The sequence below is a fragment of the Trichomycterus rosablanca genome, chromosome 3, assembly GCF_030014385.1.
Source record: "Trichomycterus rosablanca isolate fTriRos1 chromosome 3, fTriRos1.hap1, whole genome shotgun sequence".
Taxonomy (NCBI): domain Eukaryota; kingdom Metazoa; phylum Chordata; class Actinopteri; order Siluriformes; family Trichomycteridae; genus Trichomycterus; species Trichomycterus rosablanca.
The window spans coordinates 56,292,608-56,307,642 of NC_085990.1; positions in this window are offsets into that span (position 1 = coordinate 56,292,608).

Consider the following 15,035-nt stretch of genomic DNA (forward strand, 5'->3'; position numbering starts at 1 on the left):
TCATTTCTTACCATCATAAATTCCCCAAACTGTAAACAGTTCATTTCTTACACTCATAAATACCCCAAACTGTAACCAGTTCATTTCTTACACTCATAAATACCCCAAACTGTAAACAGTTCATTTCTTACACTCATAAATACCCCAAACTGTAACCAGTTCATTTCTTACCATCATAAATACCCCAAACTGTAACCAGTTCATTTCTTACTATCATGAATACCCCAAACTGTAACCAGTTCATTTCTTACCGTCATAAACACCCCAAACTGTAACCAGTTCATTTCTTACCATCATAATTACCCCAAACTGTAACCAGTTCATTTCTTACCATCATAAATACCCCAAACTGTAACCAGTTCATTTCTGACCATCATAAATACCCCAAACTGTAAACAGTTCATTTCTTACCATCATAAATACCCCAAACTGTAACCAGTTCATTTCTTACCCTCATAAATACCCCAAACTGTAACCAGTTCATTTCTTACCATCATAAATACCCCAAACTGTAACCAGTTCATTTCTTACCATCATAAATAACCCAAACTGTAACCAGTTCATTTCTTACCATCATAAATACCCCAAACTGTAACCAGTTCATTTCTTACACTCATAAATACCCCAAACTGTAACCAGTTCATTTCTTACCATCATAAATACCCCAAACTGTAACCAGTTCATTTCTTACACTCATAAATACCCCAAACTGTAACCAGTTCATTTCTTACCGTCATAAATACCGCAAACTGTAACCAGTTCATTTCTTACCATCATAAATACCCCAAACTGTAACCAGTTCATTTCTTACCGTCATAAATACCCCAAACTGTAACCAGTTCATTTCTTACCATCATAAATACCCCAAACTGTAACCAGTTCATTTCTTACCATCATAAATACCCCAAACTGTAACCAGTTCATTTCTTACCATCATAAATACCCCAATTTGTAACCAGTTCATTTCTGACCATCATAAATACCCCAAACTGTAACCAGTTCATTTCTTACCATCATAAATACCCCAAACTGTAACCAGTTCATTTCTTACACTCATAAATACCCCAAACTGTAACCAGTTCATTTCTTACCATCATAAATACCCCAAACTGTAACCAGTTCATTTCTTACCCTCATAAATACCCCAAACTGTAACCAGTTCATTTATTACACTCATAAATACCCCAAACTGTAACCTGTTCATTTCTTACACTCATAAATACCCCAAACTGTAACCAGTTCATTTATTACACTCATAAATACCCCAAACTGTAACCAGTTCATTTCTTACCATCATAAATACCTAAAACTGTAACCAGTTCATTTCTTACCATCATAAATACCCCAAACTGTAACCAGTTCATTTCTTACCATCATAAATACCCCAAACTGTAACCAGTTCATTTCTTACCATCATAAATACCCCAAACTGTAACCAGTTCATTTCTTACCGTCATAAATACCCCAAACTGTAACCAGTTCATTTCTTACCATCATAAATACCCCAAACTGTAACCAGTTCATTTCTTACCATCATAAATACCTAAAACTGTAACCAGCTCATTTCTTACCATCATAAATACCCCAAACTGTAACCAGTTCATTTCTTACCATCATAAATAACCCAAACTGTAACCAGTTCATTTCTTACCATCATAAATACCCCAAACTGTAACCAGTTCATTTCTTACACTCATAAATACCCCAAACTGTAACCAGTTCATTTATTACACTCATAAATACCCCAAACTGTAACCTGTTCATTTCTTACACTCATAAATACCCCAAACTGTAACCAGTTCATTTCTTACACTCATAAATACCCCAAACTGTAACCAGTTCATTTCTTACCATCATAAATACCCCAAACTGTAACCAGTTCATTTCTTACACTCATAAATACCCCAAACTGTAACCAGTTCATTTCTTACCATCATAAATACCCCAAACTGTAACCAGTTCATTTCTTACCATCATAAATACCTAAAACTGTAACCAGTTCATTTCTTACCATCATAAATACCCCAAACTGTAACCAGTTCATTTCTTACCATCATAAATACCCCAAACTGTAACCAGTTCATTTCTTACCATCATAAATACCCCAAACTGTAACCAGTTCATTTCTTACCGTCATAAATACCCCAAACTGTAACCAGTTCATTTCTTACCATCATAAATACCCCAAACTGTAACCAGTTCATTTCTTACACTCATAAATACCCCAAACTGTAACCAGTTCATTTCTTACCATCATAAATACCCCAAACTGTTACCAGTTCATTTCTTACACTCATAAATACCCCAAACTGTAACCAGTTCATTTCTTACCATCATAAATACCCCAAACTGTAACCAGTTCATTTCTTACACTCATAAATACCCCAAACTGTAACCAGTTCATTTCTTACACTCATAAATACCCCAAACTGTAACCAGTTCATTTCCTACACTCATAAATACCCCAAACTGTAACCAGTTCATTTCTTACACTCATAAATACCCCAAACTGTAACCAGTTCATTTCTTACCATCATAAATACCCCAAACTGTAACCAGTTCATTTCTTACACTCATAAATACCCCAAACTGTAACCAGTTCATTTCTTACCGTCATAAATACCCCAAACTGTAACCAGTTCATTTCTTACACTCATAAATACCCCAAACTGTAACCAGTTCATTTATTACACTCATAAATACCCCAAACTGTAACCAGTTCATTTCTTACCATCATAAATACCCCAAACTGTAACCAGTTCATTTCTTACACTCATAAATACCCCAAACTGTAACCAGTTCATTTCTTACCATCATAAATACCCCAAACTGTAACCAGTTCATTTCTTACACTCTTAAATACCCCAAACTGTAACCAGTTCATTTCTTACCATCATAAATACCCCAAACTGTTACCAGTTCATTTCTTACACTCATAAATACCCCAAACTGTAACCAGTTCATTTCTTACCATCATAAATACCCCAAACTGTAACCAGTTCATTTCTTACCATCATAAATACCCCAAACTGTAACCAGTTCATTTCTTACCATCATAAATACCCCAAACTGTAACCAGTTCATTTCTTACCATCATAAATACCCCAAACTGTAACCAGTTCATTTCTTACCATCATAAATACCCCAAACTGTAACCAGTTCATTTCTTACCATCATAAATACCCCAAACTGTAACCAGTTCATTTCTTACCATCATAAATACCCCAAACTGTAACCAGTTCATTTCTTACACTCATAAATACCCCAAACTGTAACCAGTTCATTTCTTACCATCATAAATACCCCAAACTGTTACCAGTTCATTTCTTACACTCATAAATACCCCAAACTGTAACCAGTTCATTTCTTACCATCATAAATACCCCAAACTGTAACCAGTTCATTTCTTACCATCATAAATACCCCAAACTGTAACCAGTTCATTTCTTACACTCATAAATACCCCAAACTGTAACCAGTTCATTTCCTACACTCATAAATACCCCAAACTGTAACCAGTTCATTTCTTACACTCATAAATACCCCAAACTGTAACCAGTTCATTTCTTACCATCATAAATACCCCAAACTGTAACCAGTTCATTTCTTACACTCATAAATACCCCAAACTGTAACCAGTTCATTTCTTACCATCATAAATACCCCAAACTGTAACCAGTTCATTTCTTACACTCATAAATACCCCAAACTGTAACCAGTTCATTTATTACACTCATAAATACCCCAAACTGTAACCAGTTCATTTCTTACCATCATAAATACCCCAAACTGTAACCAGTTCATTTCTTACACTCATAAATACCCCAAACTGTAACCAGTTCATTTCTTACCATCATAAATACCCCAAACTGTAACCAGTTTATTTCTTACCATCTTAAATACCCCAAACTGTAACCAGTTCATTTCTTACCATCATAAATACCCCAAACTGTAACCAGTTCATTTCTTACCATCATAAATACCCCAAACTGTAACCAATTCATTTCTTACCATCATAAATACCCCAAACTGTAACCAGTTCATTTCTTACCATCATTAATACCCCCAACTGTAACCAGTTCATTTCTTACCATCATAAAAAATCCAAACTGTAACCAGTTCATTTCTTACCGTCATAAATACCCCAAACTGTAACCAGTTCATTTCTCACCATCATTAATACCCCCAACTGTAACCAGTTCATTTCTTACCATCATAAAAAATCCAAACTGTAACCAGTTCATTTCTTACCATCAGTAATACCCCAAACTGTAACCAGTTCATTTCTTACCATCATAAATACCCCAAACTGTAACCAGTTCATTTCTTACACTCATAAATACCCCAAACTGTAACCAGTTCATTTCTTACCATCAGTAATACCCCAAACTGTAACCAGTTCATTTCTTACACTCATAAATACCCCAAACTGTAACCAGTTCATTTCTTACTATCATGAATACCCCCAACTGTAACCAGTTCATTTCTTACACTCATAAATACCCCAAACTGTAACCAGTTCATTTCTTACACTCATAAATACCCCAAACTGTAACCAGTTCATTTATTACACTCATAAATACCCCAAACTGTAACCAGTTCATTTCTTACCATCATAAATACCCCAAACTGTAACCAGTTCATTTCTTACACTCATAAATACCCCAAACTGTAACCAGTTCATTTCTTACCATCATAAATACCCCAAACTGTAACCAGTTCATTTCTTACCATCTTAAATACCCCAAACTGTAACCAGTTCATTTCTTACTATCATGAATACCCCCAACTGTAACCAATTCATTTCTTACCATCATAAATACCCCAAACTGTAACCAGTTCATTTCTTACCATCATTAATACCCCCAACTGTAACCAGTTCATTTCTTACCATCATAAAAAATCCAAACTGTAACCAGTTCATTTCTTACTGTCATAAATACCCCAAACTGTAACCAGTTCATTTCTTACCATCATAAATACCCCAAACTGTAACCAGTTCATTTATTACACTCATAAATACCCCAAACTGTAACCAGTTCATTTCTAACCATCATAAATACCCCAAACTGTAACCAGTTCATTTCTTACACTCATAAATACCCCAAACTGTAACCAGTTCATTTCTTACCATCATAAATACCCCAAACTGTAACCAGTTCATTTCTTACCATCTTAAATACCCCAAACTGTAACCAGTTCATTTCTTACTATCATGAATACCCCAAACTGTAACCAATTCATTTCTTACCATCATAAATACCCCAAACTGTAACCAGTTCATTTCTTACCATCATTAATACCCACAACTGTAACCAGTTCATTTCTTACCATCATAAAAAATCCAAACTGTAACCAGTTCATTTCTTACCGTCATAAATACCCCAAACTGTAACCAGTTCATTTCTTACCATCATAAATACCCCAAACTGTAACCAGTTCATTTCTTACACTCATAAATACCCCAAACTGTAACCAGTTCATTTCTTACACTCATAAATACCCCAAACTGTAATCAGTTCATTTCTTACCATCATAAATACCCCAAACTGTAACCAGTTCATTTCTTACACTCATAAATACCCCAAACTGTAACCAGTTCATTTCTTACCATCATAAATACCCCAAACTGTAACCAGTTCATTTCTTACCATCATAAATACCCCAAACTGTAACCAGTTCATTTCTTACACTCATAAATACCCCAAACTGTAACCAGTTCATTTCTTACCATCATAAATACCCCAAACTGTAACCAGTTCATTTCTTACTATCATGAATACCCCAAACTGTAACCAGTTCATTTCTTACCATCATAAATACCCCAAACTGTAACCAGTTCATTTCTTACACTCATAAATACCCCAAACTGTAACCAGTTCATTTCTTACACTCATAAATACCCCAAACTGTAACCAGTTCATTTCTTACCATCATAAATACCCCAAACTGTAACCAGTTCATTTCTTACCATCATTAATACCCCAAACTGTAACCAGTTCATTTCTTACCATCATAAATACCCCAAACTGTAACCAGTTCATTTCTTACCATCATAAAAAATCCAAACTGTAACCAGTTCATTTCTTACCCTCATAAATACCCCAAACTGTAACCAGTTCATTTCTTACACTCATAAATACCCCAAACTGTAACCAGTTCATTTATTACACTCATAAATACCCCAAACTGTAACCAGTTCATTTCTTACCATCATAAATACCCCAAACTGTAACCAGTTCATTTCTTACACTCATAAATACCCCAAACTGTAACCAGTTCATTTCTTACTGTCATAAATACCCCAAACTGTAACCAGTTCATTTCTTACCATCATAAATACCCCAAACTGTAACCAGTTCATTTCTTACACTCATAAATACCCCAAACTGTAACCAGTTCATTTCTTACCATCATAAATACCCCAAACTGTTACCAGTTCATTTCTTACACTCATAAATACCCCAAACTGTAACCAGTTCATTTCTTACCATCATAAATACCCCAATTTGTAACCAGTTCATTTCTTACCATCATAAATACCCCAAACTGTAACCAGTTCATTTCTTACACTCATAAATACCCCAAACTGTAACCAGTTCATTTCCTACACTCATAAATACCCCAAACTGTAACCAGTTCATTTCTTACACTCATAAATACCCCAAACTGTAACCAGTTCATTTCTTACCATCATAAATACCCCAAACTGTAACCAGTTCATTTCTTACACTCATAAATACCCCAAACTGTAACCAGTTCATTTCTTACCATCATAAATACCCCAAACTGTAACCAGTTCATTTCTTACACTCATAAATACCCCAAACTGTAACCAGTTCATTTATTACACTCATAAATACCCCAAACTGTAACCAGTTCATTTCTTACCATCATAAATACCCCAAACTGTAACCAGTTCATTTCTTACACTCATAAATACCCCAAACTGTAACCAGTTCATTTCTTACCATCATAAATACCCCAAACTGTAACCAGTTTATTTCTTACCATCTTAAATACCCCTAACTGTAACCAGTTCATTTCTTACTATCATGAATACCCCAAACTGTAACCAATTCATTTCTTACCATCATAAATACCCCAAACTGTAACCAGTTCATTTCTTACCATCATTAATACCCCCAACTGTAACCAGTTCATTTCTTACCATCATAAAAAATCCAAACTGTAACCAGTTCATTTCTTACCGTCATAAATACCCCAAACTGTAACCAGTTCATTTCTTACCATCATAAATACCCCAAACTGTAACCAGTTCATTTCTTACACTCATAAATACCCCAAACTGTAACCAGTTCATTTCTTACCATCAGTAATACCCCAAACTGTAACCAGTTCATTTCTTACACTCATAAATACCCCAAACTGTAACCAGTTCATTTCTTACACTCATAAATACCCCAAACTGTAACCAGTTCATTTCTTACCATCATAAATACCCCAAACTGTAACCAGTTCATTTCTTACACTCATAAATACCCCAAACTGTAACCAGTTCATTTATTACCATCATAAATACCCCAAACTGTAACCAGTTCATTTCTTACACTCATAAATACCCCAAACTGTAACCAGTTCATTTCTTACCATCATAAATACCCCAAACTGTAACCAGTTCATTTCTTACACTCATAAATACCCCAAACTGTAACCAGTTCATTTCTTACCATCATAAATACCCCAAACTGTAACCAGTTCATTTCTTACTATCATAAATACCCCAAACTGTAACCAGTTCATTTCTTACACTCATAAATACCCCAAACTGTAACCAGTTCATTTATTACACTCATAAATACCCCAAACTGTAACCAGTTCATTTATTACACTCATAAATACCCCAAACTGTAACCAGTTCATTTCTTACCATCATAAATACCCCAAACTGTAACCAGTTCATTTCTTACACTCATAAATACCCCAAACTGTAACCAGTTCATTTCTTACCATCATAAATACCCCAAACTGTAACCAGTTCATTTCTTACCATCTTAAATACCCCAAACTGTAACCAGTTCATTTCTTACTATCATGAATACCCCAAACTGTAACCAATTCATTTCTTACCATCATAAATACCCCAAACTGTAACCAGTTCATTTCTTACCATCATTAATACCCCCAACTGTAACCAGTTCATTTCTTACCATCATAAAAAATCCAAACTGTAACCAGTTCATTTCTTACTGTCATAAATACCCCAAACTGTAACCAGTTCATTTCTTACCATCATAAATACCCCAAACTGTAACCAGGTCATTTATTACACTCATAAATACCCCAAACTGTAACCAGTTCATTTCTTACCATCATAAATACCCCAAACTGTAACCAGTTCATTTCTTACACTCATAAATACCCCAAACTGTAACCAGTTCATTTCTTACCATCATAAATACCCCAAACTGTAACCAGTTCATTTCTTACCATCTTAAATACCCCAAACTGTAACCAGTTCATTTCTTACTATCATGAATACCCCAAACTGTAACCAATTCATTTCTTACCATCATAAATACCCCAAACTGTAACCAGTTCATTTCTTACCATCATTAATACCCCCAACTGTAACCAGTTCATTTCTTACCATCATAAAAAATCCAAACTGTAACCAGTTCATTTCTTACCGTCATAAATACCCCAAACTGTAACCAGTTCATTTCTTACCATCATAAATACCCCAAACTGTAACCAGTTCATTTCTTACACTCATAAATACCCCAAACTGTAACCAGTTCATTTCTTACCATCAGTAATACCCCAAACTGTAACCAGTTCATTTCTTACACTCATAAATACCCCAAACTGTAACCAGTTCATTTCTTACACTCATAAATACCCCAAACTGTAACCAGTTCATTTCTTACCATCATAAATACCCCAAACTGTAACCAGTTCATTTCTTACACTCATAAATACCCCAAACTGTAACCAGTTCATTTCTTACCATCATAAATACCCCAAACTGTAACCAGTTCATTTCTTACCATCATAAATACCCCAAACTGTAACCAGTTCATTTCTTACACTCATAAATACCCCAAACTGTAACCAGTTCATTTCTTACCATCATAAATACCCCAAACTGTAACCAGTTCATTTCTTACTATCATGAATACCCCAAACTGTAACCAGTTCATTTCTTACCATCATAAATACCCCAAACTGTAACCAGTTCATTTCTTACACTCATAAATACCCCAAACTGTAACCAGTTCATTTCTTACACTCATAAATACCCCAAACTGTAACCAGTTCATTTATTACACTCATAAATACCCCAAACTGTAACCAGTTCATTTCTTACCATCATAAATACCCCAAACTGTAACCAGTTCATTTCTTACACTCATAAATACCCCAAACTGTAACCAGTTCATTTCTTACCATCATAAATACCCCAAACTGTAACCAGTTCATTTCTTACCATCTTAAATACCCCAAACTGTAACCAGTTCATTTCTTACTATCATGAATACCCCAAACTGTAACCAGTTCATTTCTTACCATCATAAATACCCCAAACTGTAACCAGTTCATTTCTTACACTCATAAATACCCCAAACTGTAACCAGTTCATTTCTTACCATCATAAATACCCCAAACTGTAACCAGTTCATTTCTTACCATCATTAATACCCCCAACTGTAACCAGTTCATTTCTTACCATCATAAAAAATCCAAACTGTAACCAGTTCATTTCTTACCATCATAAATACCCCAAACTGTAACCAGTTCATTTCTTACCATCATTAATACCCCCAACTGTAACCAGTTCATTTCTTACCATCATAAAAAATCCAAACTGTAACCAGTTCATTTCTTACCGTCATAAATACCCCAAACTGTAACCAGTTCATTTCTTACCATCATAAATACCCCAAACTGTAACCAGTTCATTTCTTACACTCATAAATACCCCAAACTGTAACCAGTTCATTTCTTACCATCAGTAATACCCCAAACTGTAACCAGTTCATTTCTTACACTCATAAATACCCCAAACTGTAACCAGTTCATTTCTTACACTCATAAATACCCCAAACTGTAACCAGTTCATTTCTTACCATCATAAATACCCCAAACTGTAACCAGTTCATTTCTTACACTCATAAATACCCCAAACTGTAACCAGTTCATTTCTTACCATCATTAATACCCCCAACTGTAACCAGTTCATTTCTTACCATCATAAAAAATCCAAACTGTAACCAGTTCATTTCTTACCGTCATAAATACCCCAAACTGTAACCAGTTCATTTCTTACCATCATAAATACCCCAAACTGTAACCAGTTCATTTCTTACACTCATAAATACCCCAAACTGTAACCAGTTCATTTCTTACCATCAGTAATACCCCAAACTGTAACCAGTTCATTTCTTACACTCATAAATACCCCAAACTGTAACCAGTTCATTTCTTACACTCATAAATACCCCAAACTGTAACCAGTTCATTTCTTACCATCATAAATACCCCAAACTGTAACCAGTTCATTTCTTACACTCATAAATACCCCAAACTGTAACCAGTTCATTTCTTACCATCATAAATACCCCAAACTGTAACCAGTTCATTTCTTACCATCATAAATACCCCAAACTGTAACCAGTTCATTTCTTACACTCATAAATACCCCAAACTGTAACCAGTTCATTTCTTACCATCATAAATACCCCAAACTGTAACCAGTTCATTTCTTACTATCATGAATACCCCAAACTGTAACCAGTTCATTTCTTACCATCATAAATACCCCAAACTGTAACCAGTTCATTTCTTACACTCATAAATACCCCAAACTGTAACCAGTTCATTTCTTACACTCATAAATACCCCAAACTGTAACCAGTTCATTTATTACACTCATAAATACCCCAAACTGTAACCAGTTCATTTCTTACCATCATAAATACCCCAAACTGTAACCAGTTCATTTCTTACACTCATAAATACCCCAAACTGTAACCAGTTCATTTCTTACCATCATAAATACCCCAAACTGTAACCAGTTCATTTCTTACCATCTTAAATACCCCAAACTGTAACCAGTTCATTTCTTACTATCATGAATACCCCAAACTGTAACCAGTTCATTTCTTACCATCATAAATACCCCAAACTGTAACCAGTTCATTTCTTACACTCATAAATACCCCAAACTGTAACCAGTTCATTTCTTACCATCATAAATACCCCAAACTGTAACCAGTTCATTTCTTACCATCATTAATACCCCCAACTGTAACCAGTTCATTTCTTACCATCATAAAAAATCCAAACTGTAACCAGTTCATTTCTTACCATCATAAATACCCCAAACTGTAACCAGTTCATTTCTTACCATCATTAATACCCCCAACTGTAACCAGTTCATTTCTTACCATCATAAAAAATCCAAACTGTAACCAGTTCATTTCTTACCGTCATAAATACCCCAAACTGTAACCAGTTCATTTCTTACCATCATAAATACCCCAAACTGTAACCAGTTCATTTCTTACACTCATAAATACCCCAAACTGTAACCAGTTCATTTCTTACCATCAGTAATACCCCAAACTGTAACCAGTTCATTTCTTACACTCATAAATACCCCAAACTGTAACCAGTTCATTTCTTACACTCATAAATACCCCAAACTGTAACCAGTTCATTTCTTACCATCATAAATACCCCAAACTGTAACCAGTTCATTTCTTACACTCATAAATACCCCAAACTGTAACCAGTTCATTTCTTACCATCATAAATACCCCAAACTGTAACCAGTTCATTTCTTACACTCATAAATACCCCAAACTGTAACCAGTTCATTTCTTACCATCATAAATACCCCAAACTGTAACCAGTTCATTTCTTACACTCATAAATACCCCAAACTGTAACCAGTTCATTTCTTACCATCATGAATACCCCAAACTGTAACCAGTTCATTTCTTACCATCATAAATACCCCAAACTGTAACCAGTTCATTTCTTACACTCATAAATACCCCAAACTGTATCCAGTTCATTTCTTACACTCATAAATACCCCAAACTGTAACCAGTTCATTTCTTACCATCATAAATACCCCAAACTGTAACCAGTTCATTTCTTACCATCATTAATACCCCAAACTGTAACCAGTTCATTTCTTACCATCATAAATACCCCAAACTGTAACCAGTTCATTTCTTACCATCATAAAAAATCCAAACTGTAACCAGTTCATTTCTTACCGTCATAAATACCCCCAAACTGTAACCAGTTCATTTCTTACCATCATAAATACCCCAAACTGTAACCAGTTCATTTCTTACACTCATAAATACCCCAAACTGTAACCAGTTCATTTCTTACCATCAGTAATACCCCAAACTGTAACCAGTTCATTTCTTACACTCATAAATACCCCAAACTGTAACCAGTTCATTTCTTACCATCATAAATACCCCAAACTGTAACCAGTTCATTTCTTACACTCATAAATACCCCAAACTGTAACCAGTTCATTTCTTACCATCATAAATACCCCAAACTGTAACCAGTTCATTTCTTACACTCATAAATACCCCCAGACTGTAACCAGTTCATTTCTTACCATCATAAATACCCCAAACTGTAAACAGTTCATTTCTTACACTCATAAATACCCCAAACTGTAACCAGTTCATTTCTTACCATCATAAATACCCCAAACTGTAAACAGTTCATTTCTTACACTCATAAATACCCCAAACTGTAACCAGTTCATTTCTTACCATCATAAATACCCCAAACTGTAACCAGTTCATTTCTTACTATCATGAATACCCCAAACTGTAACCAGTTCATTTCTTACCATCATAAACACCCCAAACTGTAACCAGTTCATTTCTTACACTCATAAATACCCCAAACTGTAACCAGTTCATTTCTTACACTCATAAATACCCCAAACTGTAACCAGTTCATTTCTTACCATCATAAATACCCCAAACTGTAACCAGTTCATTTCTTACACTCATAAATACCCCAAACTGTAACCAGTTCATTTCTTACCATCATTAATACCCCAAACTGTAACCAGTTCATTTCTTACCATCATAAATACCCCAAACTGTAACCAGTTCATTTCTTACCATCATATAAAATCCCAAACTGTAACCAGTTCATTTCTTACCGTCATAAATACCCCAAACTGTAACCAGTTCATTTCTTACCATCATAAATACCCCAAACTGTATCCAGTTCATTTCTTACACTCATAAATACCCCAAACTGTAACCAGTTCATTTCTTACCATCAGTAATACCCCAAACTGTAACCAGTTCATTTCTTACACTCATAAATACCCCAAACTGTAACCAGTTCATTTCTTACCATCATAAATACCCCAAACTGTAACCAGTTCATTTCTTACTATCATGAATACCCCAAACTGTAACCAGTTCATTTCTTACCATCATAAACACCCCAAACTGTAACCAGTTCATTTCTTACACTCATAAATACCCCAAACTGTAACCAGTTCATTTCTTACACTCATAAATACCCCAAACTGTAACCAGTTCATTTCTTACCATCATAAATACCCCAAACTGTAACCAGTTCATTTCTTACACTCATAAATACCCCAAACTGTAACCAGTTCATTTCTTACCATCATTAATACCCCAAACTGTAACCAGTTCATTTCTTACCATCATAAATACCCCAAACTGTAACCAGTTCATTTCTTACCATCATATGAATCCCAAACTGTAACCAGTTCATTTCTTACCGTCATAAATACCCCAAACTGTAACCAGTTCATTTCTTACCATCATAAATACCCCAAACTGTAACCAGTTCATTTCTTACACTCATAAATACCCCAAACTGTAACCAGTTCATTTCTTACCATCAGTAATACCCCAAACTGTAACCAGTTCATTTCTTACACTCATAAATACCCCAAACTGTAACCAGTTCATTTCTTACCATCATAAATACCCCAAACTGTAACCAGTTCATTTCTTACACTCATAAATACCCCAAACTGTAACCAGTTCATTTCTTACCATCATAAATACCCCAAACTGTAACCAGTTCATTTCTTACCATCATAAATACCCCAAACTGTAACCAGTTCATTTCTTACACTCATAAATACCCCAAACTGTAACCAGTTCATTTCTTACCATCATAAATACCCCAAACTGTAACCAGTTCATTTCTTACTATCATGAATACCCCAAACTGTAACCAGTTCATTTCTTACCATCATAAATACCCCAAACTGTAACCAGTTCATTTCTTACACTCATAAATACCCCCAAACTGTAACCAGTTCATTTCTTACACTCATAAATACCCCAAACTGTAACCAGTTCATTTCTTACCATCATAAATACCCCAAACTGTAACCAGTTCATTTCTTACCATCATTAATACCCCAAACTGTAACCAGTTCATTTCTTACCATCATAAATACCCCAAACTGTAACCAGTTCATTTCTTACCATCATAAAAAATCCAAACTGTAACCAGTTCATTTCTTACCGTCATAAATACCCCAAACTGTAACCAGTTCATTTCTTACACTCATAAATACCCCAAACTGTAACCAGTTCATTTATTACACTCATAAATACCCCAAACTGTAACCAGTTCATTTCTTACCATCATAAATACCCCAAACTGTAACCAGTTCATTTCTTACACTCATAAATACCCCAAACTGTAACCAGTTCATTTATTACACTCATAAATACCCCCAAACTGTAACCAGTTCATTTCTTACCATCATAAATACCCCAAACTGTAACCAGTTCATTTCTTACACTCATAAATACCCCAAACTGTAACCAGTTCATTTCTTACCATCATAAATACCCCAAACTGTAACCAGTTCATTTCTTACCATCATAAATACCCCAAACTGTAACCAGTTCATTTCTTACTATCATGAATACCCCAAACTGTAACCAGTTCATTTCTTACCATCATAAATACCCCAAACTGTAACCAGTTCATTTCTTACACTCAATCTGTCCCGCGTG